Raw genomic sequence first — 6,579 nt, forward strand, 5'->3', positions numbered from 1 at the left:
TTTTTTGCTGTTTTCCCGCACTGTCTAGAGATTGGATCCCTTCAATTCTGTTCTGGTCTATTTTGTAGCAGTTTAAGCCCAACCACAGTTGTCTGAGAAGATGGACCTGACTCCACAATGTCTTGTGTGAATGTGTGACTGATGCTCAGCTGTAAGGCTACTTCTAAGCTGGAGGTGGCATGGTGCTTGTGATAGTGATGGCAATAGTGGGACACAGCTGTCATCTCAGCACTTTGGAAAGCTGAGGCAGGAAAATCCCAAGTTTGAGCCCCGCATGGCAACTTAAGGAGTTAGTGATTCCCTTGCCTCAGCCTCAGCCTCAGCCAGTCCTGAGATTACAGGCATATGCCACCATATTCAGCTTCAACCAGATCTTTGCAAAAATTATTCCCCTATCCACTTTTTCACCAGTATCAGTCTATGGATGGAAAGCTAATATTCTGATTTAGTCTTCATGTCTTTTTTTTTTGCTGACCCAGTGGGTCCCAGGGCCAAGGCAGGGGAAAAAGCTCACATCTATTGAGTACCCATCAGCAACCAGGCTCAGAGAGTCACAGTGAGACAGATAGGGCAGGCATGTGCTGAGGACCCCCGTATAAGACTGCAGAGTTTTGATGTCCTGGAGGAGCACCATACCACAGGAGCTGCTCCAGTACCAGGGCCTAGAGAGGAGGTCAGGACAGGGTTCCTGGAGGAGCCGAGACTGATTGGATATGAGGGAGTACCAAGGTGACAGAAGGAAGGAGGATTCAGACCAAGGGGAAGCTAATACATCAAGCAAGGGAGGTCAGAGCCTGTGCAGGGAATTCCAGGAAATCCTCTGTGCTTAGAAAACAGGGATGGATGAGGGCAGGGGGAGGATCTGACTGAGGCCAGACAGTGGGTATGGTGGACGGGCAGGGCAGTTTGGAACATCAAGCTGAGCACTGGTGGAACTTGCCGTGGATGGAGTCATGCTCACAGAGAGGTGTAGGACATGGGGATAGTACAGAGGCTGAAAGGTGTGTGCTCATGCATGTCCACTTCTAGTAACATCATTTTAAATCATCTTAAGCATCATTGTGCACATTTCAGGAATGCATTTCTCCTTCTCCATGATATAGTAGTTAAAGTATCTCTGGCATCTGCCATATCTTGGCTCTGCCACTTATAGTTTTGGTGAAAATATACATATAACCTCTCTATCTGCCACCCTGATATCTAGAATTGAGATATTAAATCTTGCCCAGGGACAGTTTGAAGACAAAGTGACGTGTGCATGAGGTATTACTACAGTGCTTGGTGCATGGCAAATACTCAGTAAATTATAACTGTCAATACTTCTGTTGCTATTATTTTCTCACCATTGCCTGTCAGTCACCTCAAGCACCTGTCCGGCCAGTGATTCAGAGCTTCCAGTGTCTTGCCCATTTTTCTAGGCCTGCATGCTGATTTGTCCTTGCTGCGGACCCCCAGTTTCATCCCTCAGGTCAGGCTCTGGTGGGCCAGGTTCAGATATTATGGGACAAGCTTTCCTGAAGGGAATCCCAGATAACAGAGATGGTCTGGAGAATGTGGCCTTGTGGTTTTGATGAAATTGGGGGAAAGTGTGTTGCATGCAGGTGGAAAATCTTAGGAGGGATAGCAGTGGATGGTCAGGCTGGGAATATTAGGGTACGGGACATTTGGAACCCTCAAACCAGATGCTTACCCACATCCATCAAGTTCATGGGTCCTGCAGCAAGTAGAGCTGGACAAAATCTATTTGGGTTCTGTGGCTATCTTTTCCATGTTTGGGCAGTTGTGGTCCCAGGATACCTTGAGGACTTAGGTCCTGGAGAGCCCTTGGAGACCCTCTTTCAGAACTGGAGGAATGATGGCCCCTCTTTTGTCTTTTGTCACCGCTCATCTTGTGGTCCAAATTTTGAGTGTAACATCACACCCAAAGGAAGCAGCCCTGCCCCCTTAATTATGTCTCAGTGTGCAGAGCCACCAGGCTTTGGCTGACCTTGATGACTGCTTGGGACTCAGGAAAAGCATTGCCAAGATCTCAGAACTTCGGGGGGTATAGGGTTTTCCAAAGCTGAATCTTGGTGATGTTATCCCAGAAGAGAAGAGACATAATTTCCCAAGCCCATAAACATGACAAAATGGCCATGCCACATGGCGAGGCAGACAGACATTGTTCTTTCTCTTCTTCCCCAAAGCTCCATCTCCTACAACCTAGAATCACCAAGACTTGTGGACCCTCTTACTCCCATAGTGGAGACCAAGAGGTCTTCTCTTGGGTGACCATCAGAGATTCAGCTTTGGCTGCATCTTCAGCTACATTTGGCTGCTGCTACATTACCACCAGCCCCTACCTCAGCCCCACCGGTGGCTTTGGTAGCTGAAGCATCTCCCAAGGGCCTTCTGCACTGGGCCCAGTGGGTGCAGTGATGCTACTGCTCAGGCAGCCTCAGCACCCCCTGCATCACCAGCACGTCAGTCAGGTCCGTGAGAGCCTCCTTCCATCCTTTAACCTGGAGATCAACCCCAAGGGGCAGTGCCTGAAGCACAAGGAGGAGAAGATCAAGTGCCTCACTGGCAGGTGCGATGCTTTCATTGAGAAGATGAGTGTCCCAGATCTCACTTTTTCTGAAGGGCTGGGCTGGGCACTGAAGGGATTTGGCCCAAGGGAACTCCTATCTGATGGAGGAGGTAGACATCTAAGACACAGGCAAACATAGAGAAATGAGAATAGGGAATTGGCTGCTGGCTTGACGGTACTGACCAGACAGTCAAGGTCTCTGTAGAGAGACAGGGCCAAGACCTGGAACTCCATGTGAGACAGAGGAAGCAATACATGCACACCAGATACATAAGAAATACACATAAAGAACAGGAACAGGACCACTGGCTCCACTTGAGGCTTTCTGGCAAGATTTCTTCCAGACAGGTGTGACAGGCAGAAAAGTTAGCTAGATAAGGTTGGGAGGGCTCTTTCCCCTAGCAGGTATGAGAAAGGACTTTGCCACTTGATTGAAGGATACTTGGACTCATGCTTGTAACAATCTCAAATGACAGAGATGGCCTGCGGGGTGCACTGGGAGCTGGGGGAGAGGCTTTCCAGGATGCTGGCATTACGAGTGACTAGGTGGCTGTGCCTCTGGGCGGCAGGTGCTCCAGCAGTGGACCTCAGATAACAGTAGCTTGGATCAGAGAATAAGCCACTGGAGACCAAGCGACGGGTCTACCAGAACCACAAGTGCCGTGAGCAACCAGGAGCTGAGCTGTTCGAGGGATACGCCCAGACACTGAGGTGGGAGGCTGAGTGTGCGGAGGCTGCTGGCAGAAGGCTGACCTCGGGGCTCAACCACGGTTCTGCAGGAGCTGTTGGAAGGCTACAAGCAAAGGTCATTTCCCTAAGAAAGGGAAACAGGCTTGAAAACTGGGAGCAGAGGAACACATTGGCCTTAGAAGATCCTTCCCTCATTAACCCTCATTGTGCTTTTCTCAGCTCTAGGCAGCGACAGCATGACATAAGGAGAGCAGAAAATGTCAGCTGAGAGCCTTTTCTTATTTCATGAGCTTTTCAGGACCCAGGCCACATCCCTATTCCTCACCCATCATCCATCTGTTCACCTGCCTATCATTTATCGTAGCTAGGTGTCCATATATCTATCATTTATCCATACATTTCTTCTGTGCACTTGCTCTGTTTCATTATTGTGTTGGTACTTGGATCCCCAAACAAATGACACCACCCCAGTCCTATGGCTCACACTCCTTGATCCTTGTTACCAGTTTTGTCCACTTTACTAAATCTAAGGTCAGGAAAATTAATTTATTGTATTAAGCTAATAAGAAAAAAAACCTTTCCTTTTTTTAATTTTTTGAGACAAAGTCCTCACTGTAGTTCAGGTTGGTTTCAAATTTGCAGTGATTCTCCTGCCTCAGCCTCCCAAGTGCTGGGATTACAAGCATGTACCACCATGCCTGAAAGATCTTTAAATAAGTGATGTCTATTGAAGTTAGGGGATATTAGAGTACTGTTGGGGCCGGGGGTGAAGGATGCTTCAGATATAGGGATGGAGAAAGATGAATAAATGTTTCAGATAGCCCAGGCAAGGCTCGGGGACTAGTAAAATTCTTAAAAAATTTCCCTCTTGCCAAATCTCTTTCTGTTTTGCAGGTATGGAGAGGAAGTTGCTGTGATGTCCACAGCTGAGAATAAAGCGGTCAGAGTCTAGCAAGTGAGTGGCCGTGCAGGTGGGCCAGCAGTCTGGGGACTTCGTAGGCCCTAGCAGCATCAAGATCTCCCTCCTTTGGTTAACAGGCTTATATTTTAACTCCAGCCATGAGAGAGCATTTTTTTCTCACATCCCAGGAGGTTCAAGAAGCAGGCATTTTTTGGATCTTCCTTTACAGAGAGGCCCAGAAAGATGGAAGAATTGTTAAAGTCACATATTACATCTTGCTGGAGTTGGAGGGCAACTCTCTGATCCCCAATTTTTGAATTTGTACTTCTGCTTGCTTGACACTGGGGAAGGGTAACCCCAGTAAAATTTCTGTGATAGCAAGAACTCACCATATTTGTGTTCCTAGGTGGTCCCCTGTGCCTACATGTGGGAGACCTGGAGGCTGATGTGTATAGCCTAGTGGAGGAGATCAGCTTACTGTAGGCTTGGCATGAAGAGATGACCGAAAAGACATTAGTCAGCCCACTCCTTTCTCTCTCCCAGGCCAGCTTCGGCACAGAAGAAACAAAGCAATTCGGTGGCGTTAGGGTCTTTTGTGATCTTGTACAATGCATGGAAGCTTGCATGCATGGGCATGTGTGTGTAGAACAGACGGGATACGTGAGCTCTATTTTACTCAGCTGTGGATGGTATATGTGACACAGATGACTGCTGGCCTTACAGGAGATCTGTGTTCTCCAAGCCACATATCAGGTAATTTTGTCACTGTCTACCAAAGACCCCACAGAGGGTTTGGTCTCCCACCCAGCAATGTGTCGTATGGTGAAGGAAGACAGAGAGATCTAAAGTTTCAAGAGCTTCTGGCATCACCAGCTGCACCAAGCAACAAGTGACCAAGGAATAGAGTGGCCATGGCCTTTATTGATTGCAACATTGATAGAAAAATAAGGTAGGCATTGTGATTGAACACTTGGGAAGAATGGCTTCTGCAAGAATGGCTTGAGAAAAGAAAAACACTCTTGCATCCAGCACAGAGGTTGCCAGATTTAGACAGAGGTTTAATTAATAACTTGATGTTTTGAGAACCAGCGTTTTGTAGCTGGGAAGGCACTTTTGATTTGAGCTCCATGGACTCTGCAGAGAAGATATCTCATTTCTTACTTGAGTCTCCACCTCAGGCAAAAGATGGGGCACTACTCTAGCCCACCCTCAGCTGCTTTGTGGCAGTGAGACACATAGCCACATCAGTCTGACTCAGTCACGTACTGTTCAGCCAGTTAAGGGAACAGTTATTTCTGTACGCCAGCTCTGAATATTTGGTGAGCAGAACAAAGATGAGGGCCAAACAGAATGAAGGCAAGGGGCTTCATTTCTCAGGGGAATGTGACTTCGTGGTCCTCCAGAATTGTCAAGATGGACAATACTGGGACCTGAACATGGACTGCACTGTGGCTGAGACCAAGGCTCAGGATGATGGTATCGCTAGCTAGGCAGAGGCCGAGTCTTGGTACTGCACCAGGGTGAGTGGCTTAGGACACCAACCTCCTAGACAGGACAGTGGAGAAATGTGAGGTGTTTATCAGCAAGATTTCTTTTGTCTGGAGAAAGAATTCCCTACAAATGCCCATGTTCCTTCCTGGGGATATATAAGAGAAGTCAGTTCTCCTTAAGCACTGACAGGGTAGGCCACAGGGGTGTGCGGGCTGTGGGCACACTAGAAAAGGGGTGGCTATCATTGTCTGCCTCGGTGCTGTTCTCTTGACTATGCAGCATTCAGCTTGCAGGCCTGCCTGAAGTGGTGCTTGGCATAGAGACTCAGAGGTGGTGGGATGTCCCATCCCGAGCATCTCCTGAACATCTGTTTCCTGCAATGTGAGATCAAGGGCAGTGTAATTCTGGCTCCAAGGGAGCACACTGAGGTTAGACACTGTTCTGAGGGTAGAGAGGCCCAGGCAGTGGTTCTAATCACTGACATTCACAGTTACAAAGAGGGAGCATGTTGACTGGAATAATTCCCCACTCCAGACCTGGCAGTTTCAGTCTTCTCCATCATCTGATGCTTTTATTTGGTTTCTACCCAAATGCCCTACCAATGTTCAAGGTGTCAATATGCTTTTCTGAATTAAAACAGTCATTTTATTAGCTTGGTTGTCTTCCAGAAAAGTCAGAAATACAGAAGTACATAATACAGAAGTACATAATAAGAAACAGTTGGGGCCAAATTAGAGGGTCTCACTACCAGTGAGCCTGCCCTGTGTCTCAGGGAAGTGCATGTTGTCTTCATCTCACACACAAAGATGAGCAGAAGCTCTCTCTCTGGTGCTCTTAGATGGTAGCAAAGGTGCTCTGGCCACAGTGGGGCAGTTTGGGACCAGCTCCTCACTTTAGCCAAAGGTCCTAACAGGTGTGAGTAGCTCTC

Source organism: Cavia porcellus, unplaced genomic scaffold, assembly GCF_034190915.1.
Source record: "Cavia porcellus strain 051 isolate PalLab524CR breed Dunkin Hartley unplaced genomic scaffold, mCavPor4.1 scaffold_8, whole genome shotgun sequence".
In the NCBI taxonomy this organism is placed as follows: domain Eukaryota; kingdom Metazoa; phylum Chordata; class Mammalia; order Rodentia; family Caviidae; genus Cavia; species Cavia porcellus.